Source organism: Megalobrama amblycephala, linkage group LG1, assembly GCF_018812025.1.
Source record: "Megalobrama amblycephala isolate DHTTF-2021 linkage group LG1, ASM1881202v1, whole genome shotgun sequence".
Taxonomy (NCBI): domain Eukaryota; kingdom Metazoa; phylum Chordata; class Actinopteri; order Cypriniformes; family Xenocyprididae; genus Megalobrama; species Megalobrama amblycephala.
Window position 1 is genome coordinate 4,423,986 of NC_063044.1, and position 14,090 is coordinate 4,438,075.

A 14,090-nucleotide genomic window follows, 5' to 3' on the forward strand; every position below is an offset into this window, starting at 1 on the left:
ATATAAAGGATGCAAACTGCAATGAAAACAACAGTATTTTTTATTGTGGAATTAACATTTGTATTAAAAACACACCAAACTCAAAAGATTTTAGAACAATTAACAGTCTTGAACAGTGAGCACATATGAATATTTGAGAGTTTTTTATATTTATAAGTTTTGTTATTTATATTTTTATTTTTATTTTTTTTTGGATATACATTACATACATTATATAGCACTCACATAATAATAATAATAATAATAATAATAATAATAATAAAAAAAACATAAAAACCACAGCTACTAAATTAAATAAACCTAAACACTGAAGCTTTTTTTTTTTTTGTAACCAATAGCCAAACCATCAGGAATCCTTGAACTGAGGTCATGTCAGAATAAGAATGTGCATTCGTAAATGGGCATGGCTGGTGCAAATGAGCATCAACATGGTTTCTAAATATGATAGATAAACATTGAGTGTTCTGGATGGCTTGGCTAGAAGAGGGCATCAGGGCTTTTTGCTCTAATTATCATGTTTTCACAGCACTGCAATTGTAAGTGATTTCTCTGCCTCTCAGTTTTCCGCGTTCTCTGCGAGCCTCAACGCAACCTGTCATACAATCTAAAGGGAACAATTAGTTCAACTAAAGAGATTCGCTGTGTTGATATTCATAAAGCAACATTAGTCAGTACAAGAAAGCATTAAGCACTGTTTTTAGATGGATGATTTCATTTATTTAGATCAGTGGTTTTTTGGCACATCTCTTTTGGGCGGAGGTGGTTGGGGGACACAGAGAAAACTTTCATTTGTCTCCATCGAGGAGATGAGCGTGCAGCAGCATCAAAGCAAATGGGCCATTTGACCCATTATCTGTGTGTGCTGTGTATTTTTTATATTCATTATTTTTTATGCTCATTGAAAGAAATCACAAACTCTCATTGAAAATATATGATGTAATGTGGATTTGTCAATGTAAATCACTGTCAGTGCAAACAGCCATAGATGACTTTATGTTCATCAATATGAGACTGATTCAATGTCATATGCAGCTATAATCAGTCTGAATCCTCTTAAAACGTTTATCATAATTCACCCGTTCTGTGCCACATTGGTGTAGCGGTAGATCATTTACTGTTTAGCAATTTTATAATTTAGAAATTCATTTGTAAATAACTATATTAGATTGCAAATTGTTGAAAATGTAATGAAAATGTAAATTATCAAAATAGTGAACATTTTGTTTTTACTAGACTATAGAAGTGTAAGCACAAATTCCACGAACAGATCGGTAGATCTTCTATAAACTTATCCTATAAATAAAAGTAGGACATAAATTGTCTGAATAACCTCAAAATCATGATTTTGGGATGTCCCACCTCAGAATTTGTGACCTTATCATAATGACATTATCATTATTTTGATAAAATCTTATCCAATTCATCGTAGTAAAAGCTACTATTCAGCTGTATATTCATCAAGCTAACCTATTCAGTCATGTTACCCACATCATAAATAAAATATATAAAAATATAAACAAATATCTCTTTTTAATTCAAGAGAAATCCAATATTAGATCTAGCGCATGACAGTTTAATCAAAATCTGCAACACTGTTATTTGCAACCTTGTTACCCTGGCATAATATTTTTTTCTCATTTTAATTTAAAGCTCATATAAAATACATAGAGCAATAAAAGGTCTTAAAATATTTAGTTTCCCTAAAGGTACATCTCCTTGACCCTTTGTTGAAAAAAAAAAAAAAAAAAAAAAAAAAAATATATATATATATATATATATATATATATATATATATATATATATATAAATATAAAAATTCTTAAGAGTTTCAGGCTCTATATATGAAGAGTGTGAGTCACTGATGAGGTTCATGCAGAACGTGTTTAATGGCATGAAACCACCAGAGTTTCAATGAATGATTCAAATCTCAAGTTATTCACACTTCTGTGCTCCTGAAATCAGTCTAGACAGCTACCATTGTTTTACAAAACTAGACAAATCCATCATATGCCATCAAATAGCAACAGGGTACAAGTATGTCACTCACACCCCCCATTTATTTCAGTCTTCAGTCACGCTTAGCAAGACACCTAGGGATAAGATCAGTTTTTGGCAGATTGTGTCACTTTATCTTCTATTTCTTCCCCATCCATTCTTCGTCCTCCTCAGTATCACTTTTAAATTGAATATATACTAACACACTTATTCTGGTCAAGAAATGACCACTGAGACAGGAAAGGTCTGTCTGACTGACACGAAAATCAACCAACCAGGGGTGCTTTTCCCGAAAGCATCGCTAGCCAACTATGGTCGTAAGTCCCATTGAACTCTATTGGTAATGACGGAACTTGCGACCATAGATTGCTTTGGGAAATGCACCCCAAATTTTAATTCTGAAGTGAACTAATCCTTTAAATGTTTTTCATCAGTGTTACAGTTTGAGCTGCAAGGTTCCTTTGCCTAAAAACGTAGATGTGCGAATATACAGCTGGCTGATGTGAGGTTTGTATAAAAGGTGTTTATTGTGTATTGTGGATAATGTCTGTCGGAGCAGTGTTGGGGGTAACACATTACAAGTAACCCAAGTTTGGTAATCATGTCAAAAATCAACAAAATATCCAAGTTACTTTTTAAAAATAATATAGTAACTTTGTTTTCCCATGTGTCTTCTCATGCACATAAATCATGAGTATGTGCAGAAGCATTGTGTGCGCTGTGTGTGAACATGATGGTTATTTCTTCTCCTACATCCTATTCTTCTGCAATCCAGAATGGCAGCACAGCTAAAGGTTTTGGTTGAGCTGTGCCCTTTTTTTGTTTGTTTGTTTGTTTTTTGTTATAAAACAATCAAGCCCAGCCCTGGTGATAAAAAGTAATGCAAAAGTAATATAATGTAACAGATGTAGGCGCTCTAGCGACTGACACTAGAGACTGCGGTCTTTAGCCTCCTTGTTAGAGTGCCCACCTCCCATGCCAGCGGACCCGGGTTCGAGTCCCACTTAGAGCAGGCAGTTCGAACAGAAGGGGTTACATTGGTGCCGTGACCTGGATGGGAGTGAGGTTTAGGGGGGTGAGTGCAACCAGGGCCGGATTGGGACTCATTTTCAGCCCTGGAGTTTCATGCCTTAGACCAGCCCACTTTAATTTACGACTGACTATATTAAAATAATGTAATTAAAACCTCAGTATATAAGTCTGCAATAGTGCATTGTTCTCTACAACCTTGTAATTAATTGTTTTTTTCAAAAATATATTCAAATACCCATGATAATACTACTACATGATAATAGTACAAAAAATGCTAAAATTTGATATAAAGTTATTTTTATAGTTATAATAATGATTTTAAAATGTTAACCATTGACTAATTCTCTAGCCATCTAGTGGCTGTAGTTAAAATTCATGTTATTTTAATTTTAATTTAATTAAGTGTTTGCTTTCCAGTAGATGGCAGTAATCGTCCACTAAACCCAGGCACATTTTTCATGTCTATCACTATGAATGAAATTTAGAAATGTAGATCTTTATTAAAGTGGATTTAACATAAAATTTTGCTATTTTATATAAATGTATGTACTTAAATTATTACAAATTGAGGCAAATAAATAACACAAAATACCATAAATCCTACAAAATTGCACAACTTTACAGTAAAATATTAAAGTAGGCTATTACGTTTGTTTAAAAAAAGTTACATGTTACAAAATCACATTTTACTGTCTGGTTATGTAAGCTAGTTGGACAGAAAAATGTATATTGTTGGCCAATGTGTAATAGCATAGAAAGCAACATAACATAAGTGATAGGCTCTATATTTTATTATTTGCCTACTATTATTACGATATGAGTAAGCTGCATACATGCCTTTATCTTGTGCATGTTTTCCCCTCTTCCTTTTTATTTATTTACATTACTTAAATCGGCCTCCGGTGGCTTAGACCTTTTGCCTTACCATAATTTAGCGTTGATTTAGAACTTGTTCTGCTGTCCCTACAGACGTCACCTCATCCCTTCTTCCGTATACTTTTGAGTGAGTTTTCTTCTCCGAGCGAACACTCCGAGTCCCTCCCAACCAAGGTTAATTTACCCACCGAGTGACATGATATCATTGACGTTATGTGCAAGTGAGCGGTAAAAACCCGATCGCGCATTCGTTTGTTTGATTGTTTGTTTGTTTTTTCTTGCGGGAATTCTCCCGGTGCTCACGATTAGCCAATCCGGGCCTGAGTGTAACAGTTGTAGGCTAGTAAGAGCTGTGCGTGTAAACCTCACTCCCCTGATCTCAAGAGGTGCTCTAGCAACTGACACTAGAGACTGTGGTCTTTAGCCTCCTCATTAGAGCACCCGACTCCCATGCCAGCGGACCTGGGTTTGAGTCCCGCTTAGAGCAGGCAGTTCATACAGAAGGGGCTACATTGGTGCCGTGACCCGGATGGGAGTGAGGTTTAGGGGGGTGAGTGTAACAGACGTAGGCTAGTAAGAGCTGTGCGTGTAAACCTCACTCCCCTGATCTCAAGAGGCGCTCTAGCGACTGACACTAGAGACTGTGGTCTTTAGCCTCCTCGTTAGAGCACCCGACTCCCATGCCAGCAGACCTGGGTTCAAATCCCGCTTAGAGCAGGCAGTTCGTACAGAAGGGGCTACATTGGTGCCGTGACCCGGATGGGAGTGAGGTTTAGGGGGATGAGTGTAACAGACGTAGGCTAGTAAGAGCTGTGCGTGTAAACCTCACTCCCCTGATCTCAAGAGGCGCTCTAGCGACTGACACTAGAGACTGTGGTCTTTAGCCTCCTCATTAGAGCACCCACCTCCCATGCCAGTGGACCTGGGTTTGAGTCCCGCTTAGAGCAGGCAGTTCATACAGAAGGGGCTACATTGGTGCCGTGACCCGGATGGGAGTGAGGTTTAGGGGGGTGAGTGTAACAGACGTAGGCTAGTAAGAGCTGTGCGTGTAAACCTCACTCCTCTGATCTCAAGAGGCGCTCTAGCGACTGACACTAGAGACTGTGGTCTTTAGCCTCCTCGTTAGAGCACCCGACTCCCATGCCAGCAGACCTGGGTTCAAATCCCGCTTAGAGCAGGCAGTTCGTACAGAAGGGGCTACATTGGTGCCGTGACCCGGATGGGAGTGAGGTTTAGGGGGATGAGTGTAACAGACGTAGGCTCGTAAGATCTGCGCGTGTAAACCTCACTCCCCTGATCTCAAGAGGCGCTCTAGCGACTGACACTAGAGACTGTGGTCTTTAGCCTCCTCGTTAGAGCACCCACCTCCCATGCCGGCAAACCGGAGTTCAAGTCCCACTTAGAGAAGGCAGTTCGAACAGAAGGGGTTACATTGGTGCCATGACCCGGATGGTAGTGAGGTTTAGGGGGGTGAGTGTAACAGACGTGGCTAGTAAGAGCTGTGCGTGTAAACACGGTGTGTAAAAGAGGCACACAAGAGACTGTGGTCTTTAGCCTCCTCGTTAGAGCACCCAACTCCCATGCAGGCAGACCTGGGTTCGAGTCCCACTTAGAGTGGACGGTTTGAAAAGGGGTTACAGTAACACATTACTTTTCACAAAAAATAACTAAGTAAAAAGTAACTTTTTAGGGAGTAACGAAATATTGTAATGGATTACTTTTAAACGTAACTTTCCCCAACATTTGTAGAGAGCGTGTGAGTGACAAAAGGCTGTAAAGGAAAGGCTTCACAAAGCTCTTATATGGAGATGGTTTGGGTGCTGTTGCTCATTTACAAAACTCCACATTCATTAACATTAGAAAAAGGTTAGGAACAAATTCATGTGGTGACGCACGTGCTGTGAGTTAGGTGGAAATTTTACGTGAGAAGTTCTCCTGTGTGTATAAATAGGAATAATCCATGCAATTATTAGTGAATGCGACCCATTTTCCCACAGAGAAACAACCATTATAAAGTTCACCAAATGCATTCAGATGAGAGAAGGCTAAAATTTCCCAATTCTTATCCTAAAGAATTTTGAGTTAAAATAAACGTGCACAAACAAAACCCTCCATGAGCTGAAGGTCACAGGCTGTTGAAGTGTTTGTCCAACAACTCGGTGTTATTAATGTTTAAGATTGCGGTACAGATAAAGAGCCATTTTCATTTTTAAATTGACAGTGGTAACAGAGGAAAAGAATATGTGTTCGCTCTGTCAGGAAGCTCTCAAACAGTACAGTGTATAATAATTTTGAGAGACTGGGCAGGTGTTTATGTTAAGAGACAGCTGAGGGACAATGCTATCCCATCTTGGCCAGTGGTTGAGGTCTTGGCCCCGGCCCACATGCCTGGAAGTAAAAATAACCCGTGGCTCCAGTGCACGTCTCCTGTCATCTGTCACAACATGCTAGAATGACAAGAGCTCACTCTCACATATACTCATATGCCCACATTCCCCGCCTTTTCCATTATCAGACTACTTATACTTGTTTCTACAGCTCGACGGTAATGCATTTTATCCATTATAAAAATAAATGCATGTTCTGTAAGTCTCTTGCCTGTATGTATTTTTATATTTTGCTATTTATTAGTTTCTATCAACAGGAAAAACATTTGTATTACCTGAAATAATCTAGACTTATAAAACACAATATAAAAAAACAACAACTCAATCATGCTCTATAAACTATACGTATACTCCATAATAAGGTATTCTCTTGCCATTTGAGCTCTTCAAGCTTAAAGTGCCATGTTCATGTTTCTTCAAGTGCGCAATCACCACAGTTCACAGTTCTGCTACTACAGGCATCATGCCTCACCGAACCGCACACATCGAGAGCAGATGCACAGAATGAGTCAGGAGTCGCTTACACAGGACTTTGTCCTACATCAAACACAGTTAGATATAGTGCAGTTCAATGAAAAAGAAAACAAAGGTCTTAAAGGGATAGTTCACCCAAAAATGAAAATTTGATGTTTATCTGATTACCCCCAGGGCATCCAAGATGTAGATACTTTGTTTCTTCAGTAGAACACAAATTATGATTTTTAACTCCAACCGTTGCAGTCTGTCAGTCATATAATGCGAGTGAATGGGAACACAATCAATAAGAGTCGAAAAAACTTGCATAGACAAATACAAATTAAACCCTGCGGCTCATGGCGACACATTTATATTCTAAGACACGAAACGATCAGTTTGTGTGAGAAACTGAACAGTATTTATATTATTTTTTACCTCTAATACACTATTATGTCCAACTGCGTTCAGCACTCGTTTAGTGAGGTCTGATTGGCAGTGATGTCTCGCGCATATATTTCAATGAGTGCGAGACATCACTTCAGTTGTCAGAGTGCGATCAGACCTCACTAACCAAGTGCTGAACACAGTTGGACATAGTGGTGTATTAGAGGTAAAAATTATATGTTTGGTTTCTAGCACAAACAGATCATTTCGTGTCTTAGGACATCAATGTGTCGTTACAAGCCGCAGAGTTTAATTTGGATTTATAGCTAGTTTTTTTTTACTCTTATTGATTGTATTCCCATTCACTCGCATTATTTGACTGACAGATGGCAACGGTTGAAGTTAAAAATCATCATTTGTGTTCTACTGAAACAACAAAGTCACCTACATCTTGGATGAGCTGGGGGTAAGCAGATAAACATCAAATTTTCATTTTTGGGTGAACTATCCCTTTAAGTCGCTTGAAATTTTCAAAGCGTTTTAAGTTCACCCAAAAAGGAAAATTCTGTCATTAATTACTCACCCTCAAACCCATAAGACCAATTTAACCACCACTTTCAAGGTCCAGAAAAGTACTAAAGACATTGCTTAAAAAAGTTGACGTGACTGCAGTTGTTCAACCTTCATTTTATGAAGTGACAAGAATTGGCTGACGCTGTTCATGTGAGCAGCACAATGCATGCGTGTGATGCTGAAGCAGGAGCCGGCCAATAATTAGTTCTGACGTAGAAACTGGAAGCGCTATGAGAATGACAGAAAAGAAGATATTGTTGAATAAAGTCATTATTTTTGTTAAGTATTCTCATCACTTCATAAAATGAAGGTTGAACCACTGCAGTCCTGTGGACTGTTTTATCAATGTCTTTAGTACCTTTCTGGACCTTGAAAGTGGAGGTTGCTGTCTATGAACAAGTCATATACCTCTCGGATTTCATCAAAAATATCTTAATTTGTATTCCAAAGATGAACGAAGGTCTTACGAGTGTGGAGCGACATGAGGGTGAGTAATTAATGACAGAATTTTCATTTTTGGGTGAACCCTTTAACTAACATTTTCAGGAAAAAGAAAATCCTCTCCGGGTCAAAATGACCCGAACACAACATGAGGGACACAGTGTCTTAAAACGGCACTCATGACTGTGCTGAAAAGCAGTAACAATAAGAAACGGTGCAAAGCCAAAGATGTCCTCTAATGCACGTGTGCTGTGCACAGACCACCAATTAAAAAAATATTGCTCATGGAAAGACAGAAAACTTGATTTCTAAAATATATTACTGTGGAGTGTAGGATGATATGGAAAACAAATAATACTGTATAAGCCACTGAGGTTTTCTTCTTTTCTAATCTGCCACATTAATGTAATTTTAAACCATGATATCTTCATTTCTGTGTTTATCTCAGCAAATATTGATATATTTAAATGTAATATATTTTTTATTAAAGAAAGTTTGTATTAATACCCCTAATCTATGTCACTCAATTTTTTTTTTTTTCATTTTCCATCTCTTTTCTATATTTTAATTACATATAGGCATTCACTGATAAATATAATCTTCGTGTTCAGATTTAGTAATAAAATAATTAATAAACTGAAGTTATGGTACACACACCCACATACCTTCAATCTAAATTATCATTAAAAAGTACTTTCATGTGTATGTGTGTGTGTGTGTATAGCATGCAGCACATTTATAGATTAACAAATAAAATTAGCTTCAAACAGCTAAATTAATAACACCCCCTTCACTCCACACAGAAAAATATGAAAGACTGAATTAAATAGCTTAAATTTCCCCGCAGTTACTCAGTAGGATCTTGATGAAACCAACAATAATTGTAATAATGAACACCAAATAATACAAAGAATGAGCAATATTTTAAACATGCAGTAAAGTTGTGGAAATTATCATTTACATAACAATAATATTTAGATGAATACAAATAATGTTTGTCATTATTTGTGAGTAATTACTGAAAACCGGGCAATGCATTCCAGGATTAACGGCACCGTTCATAATTGCAAAACATTCTCAAAATTATGAAACTTGTAAGCAGTTGCAATGTTTTTTTTGTTTTGTTTTTTTTTGTTTTTTTTGCTGACTGAACTGCTTTGCCATCTAAATTATATGTTAAATTATAATAAATGTTGCTCAGAAGTAAATTTAGCCACAGGCAAAAGCACATATCTACTCTCACCAATTTTGTCTGGTGTTATAAATTTGACTATTTCCCTTCAACAGGCAGCTTGAGGACATTGTGAACAAGCATTAAATTTTAGAACTACTGCATAAACCCTAAATGTATAAGGTCACAATAGCCTTAATATCTTCAGAGAACTGTACAGTATGTATATATGTAGCTAGTATTTTAATGATTTTACCATGGTTACATCAGTAACACATCTCTTGTGTTTTATTGTCTTATTTGGTCTGTTTTCAGAGTATTTGTTCCATGAATTTCTACCTCTCTCTCTCAAACCTTTAGCTTGTTTGATTTAATTATGCTATACATAGGCCATATTTAGCATAATGTTCAATATGCCCAAATTCACCATGCATCATAATTAAAATGCAGCCCATGAGATAAATGACAGCATGGAAATGAAAGCAATTTCCCAGCACCGGAGAAAGGTGAACAACACAGGAAGGATTAATTTCAGATATTTGGAATCCACAAGAAATGTTTCAGAAACAAGCTTATAACATAATGATAGATATGTTAATGACTGTTGCGTAATTTTACATAGCGTAGAATGTTTGAGGATACACAAAATGTAAAGACAAACCACAAGATTTTGATTCTCTTTATTTATAACTAATCCTCCTTGACTAATTATGTAGTCGCAATTATGACGTGATGTGCATTCAAGTGATTTTGGTCCATATTTCTTTTTCTCAACAAAAAGGGAGCTTTTTCTTTAGCACTATTGCAATAAACTGAAGGTCAAATAATGTGTGTTATAGGTGTAACTGAATAAATGTTTTATATAATACTTGAGGAAGATAACTATATAGATAATGATGAATATATAGTTTTAAAAATCATTCTAAATATAAAAGAATAGCACTGTCCACATAACGATATAGAGAAACAATATAATTGGGATCACTTTCAGAACGATAAAACTTTTTTCCCAGCTGCTGAAAGATAAAACACTGAATCCTCAATCCATTCTAATTTAAGGGCTCGTGCATTTAAAATGGCAGACAACATTGCAGAGATGTTAATTGATGAGGTCCAGAAACATCCACCACTGTTTGACAAGTCAGTTTTCAAGGATACTTTAAGGAAAATGAATATATGGAAAACAATCTGTCATACTCCGGAATAAATGGTGAGAAGTATTAATGCTGAGATCATTATGCCAGACTAGCAAACAGCATAAAATTACCTTAGGAATCCAACGCTAGTTTCGACAACATTGTCTTGCTTCCTTTGAAGTTGCAGTGAAAAAGACTAGGCGTTGTTTTTATTCCACTATATTGAGTTTGTCAGCTAAATTCACTGTTAGATTAGATCGATTACACTAGCTATTCACTCAAAACATAGCATGCTGAGGACATCTGCTGGTTAAAGCCTGTAAATGCAACAAGAACACCAAAAACATGTTGTACACACTTTGAAACAGCAGTATGTGAGCTTAGAATAAACAGACCGCTATCATTTGTTGGTGTGGATGTAAATACAGTTATCGTTCTTGGTGTGAACGGGCCTTAAGTTAGAATCTACTGTATGTTAGAGAAGCTAGCAGATATTGAGGACATATCCGTCAAGCTCTAGAAACATGGGATTAGTTTGCTGTCACCAGATAAAAGCCTTTGACTGCAGTGTCTGGATATCATTGGTGATATATGTGGGTGCACTGCTCTCTGCCCATCCATGATAAAGTGAATGATGAAGTTCAGCTGAGTGTAAACCCACACCGCTGTTCCACATCAGAGCAGCTGTTCTTACTTTGAGTGAGGAAGAAAATATGCTTCAAAAAAAAAAAAAAAATGGAATTGGTGGACTGGAGTATCTGCATTGCCATGTGACAGGAATAGTAATCTAATGGATTTGCCTCAGCGGAGTCAACTTCTATCCAACTTAAAATTTCCCAGAAGTATCATGATCCCCATTCAGCACACACTGACCCGAAGTTTCGCCATTAGAGTAATTACAGTCTGAAAGACATGGAAAGTTCAGGATATATTAAATTTCAACTCTTGTACTCTTGCATGCTTAGAAATGCAAGTAGTATTTTTCCATTAATATTATTGAAATATTTGTTGAACCAAAATAATCTTTGGAAATGTCATTTGTGAATACAGAATGAAAATTAAATAAATAAAATTAGTAGTCTGCATAACATCATGTGTAAAGCCTCAGTTGATACACGGGTCAAATTTGACCCAGAACACAAAAGGTGTACTTAAAAAAAAAAAAAAAAAAAAAGGTCATATCTCTTAAAAACACTAAAAAATATTAATATAAAATGAATCGTTTTTAGTATCTTCCAAAGTTTGTTCCCCATCCTAAAAACTATGGACTTTTTTTTTTTTTTAGGAATTATGTACTTACCCATATGGAGGTTTAACCAAAATGCCAGCTAACTCATGAAAGGAAGAGCACAATCTAGGTGTCATTATGCTTCATTTTCAAATCTATTTCACACTGTCCATTAGTTCCCCCCCAAAAAAGGTCACTGGTAGAACATTTAGAATACAATGAATGATACATTTGCCATTATATTTTGCTTGCTTTTGAATGGCTGTCTATGTAGAAGGATGCATTTACCTCCATAATGGTTCATCTACCAGCAGAGACTAACTGCCGAAGCTACAGTAACTAGTCAAATCCTGACATTACGTTGCTATTTCTGAGATGCTGGGTAGCCCCGCCCACTCCTGGTCCAAAGACCCATTCCTCATAACTGTATACTAACCATTAAAAATGCTCTGATTGGAACATATTCTGGATATACATTTTCAAACACAGTCTTTTTCTCCAGCATGTTGTTTTGCAGAAACCTAACCAGGACATTGTGCTAGATAGTGCTGATTGAATTCTTGTAGCTTTTCCCGAGTGGAGCTGGGGAATTAAGTGCGTAATTGAAATAGGAAGCGATTATGTGCCTGTCCCTGTTTCGGTTCGGAGAGGGAAGTGACCTCCTGACCTGTTCTTATAGTAATGAGGAGGTAAGCAGTCCCCATGCTGCCATTCGGCAATGACTAATGCTAACTGCAGCCATGATTGCCCATATTTGTGGAGGCCAGAGTATGTGGAAAACAATTTCAGCGTAACAACCGCCTTCCGTCTAACGCGAGAGAACATATTGTGAAAGTAATGACCGGGTTTCAGACGTCAGCGCTGTTCTGTCCCCGCCTAATCAGATGCGACCAGTAGGTCCATTCTGGCACTACAGACTTTATTGGAGATGGCTCAGTCCCCACAGTTATTATGATATACCAACCTATGTATTCATACATATGAATGTGATGTTTTCCTGCTCATATGGCAGATTAATTTCCCCCTCCCAAATGGCACCAACAATTGGCCCATGGACACAAAAAGGAAACCAAATATATGAAAGAGACGACCTCCTAATGTGTCTGAATACAAACATTACACAGTCGTTGAATGTAGTAATAGACTGAGGTCAGTCCACAGGCACGTACCTCAGGGCTCTGGAGATGAGGGCTGCAGAGAGAACAGAGGGACAGATGGCTCCGCCACATCTCTAACAGCAGTAAGGACATCATGTTGAAGGAAGCAAAATGGCAAAAATGAATGGCTATTAGCTGACTTTGCCCATTTAGAGCTTTGCTGTTTTAAGCCCATTACATAAGTGGTTCTTAATTGTTTATGCGTGTGATTTTACACTGGACAACAAGTAATTTCACAGGGGACAAACACATTTGTTTTACAAAAGTAACAAAAATCTATTTTATTATATAACTTTTAATATATATTTTTAGCAAGGATGCATTAAATTGATCAGTGACCAAAAGACATTAAAGTCACAGTATTGATATTTATAATATTACAAATTATTTCTATTTCAAATAAATGCTGTTCTTTTGAACATTCTATTCATCAAAGAATCATGTAAAAAATGTATCACGGTTTCCACAAAAATATGAAGCAGCACAACCATTTTTAGCACTGATAATAATAACATTTTCAGCATTGATAATAATAAGAAGCATATGGAAGCTTGTTTCCACCACTAAATAAAAAATAAAACAGGTAATTGCGACTTTTTATCTAAATTCTTACTTTATTTCTCAGATTTAAACTCACAATTCCTAGTTATTAAGTCAGAATGGTGTGATATAGTCAGAATTGTGTTTATATCTTGCAATTCTGACTCTATAACATGCAATTGCAAGTTCTAAACTCAGAATTGTGAAATACTGTAAACTCGCAATTCTGAGAAAAAACATGTAACCATTATAATGTAAACATTATAACAGCCTATATCTCATAATTCTAACTTTATATCATGCAATTGTGAGTTTATATCTTGCAATTCTTAAAAAAAGTCAGAATTGAGAGAAGAAAATCACAATTACTATATATATATATATATATATATATATATATATATATATATATATATATATATATATATATATATATATACATATAATTTCATGGCAGAAACAAGCTTCAATAGAAATGTTTCTTGAGCATCAAATCAGTATATTACAATGAAGACTGGAGTAATGATGCATTACATTATACATTATTTTACAATATTTTCAATATTATATTGTTAATATAAATTCTAACAGTATTTCACAATTAGTATTTTACTTTATTTTTGGTGAGCATAAGATACATATTACAAAAAACATAAAAAAAAAAACTTTTGAGTGGTAGTGTATTTATTATATATTTCAATTACATTTTTTTGT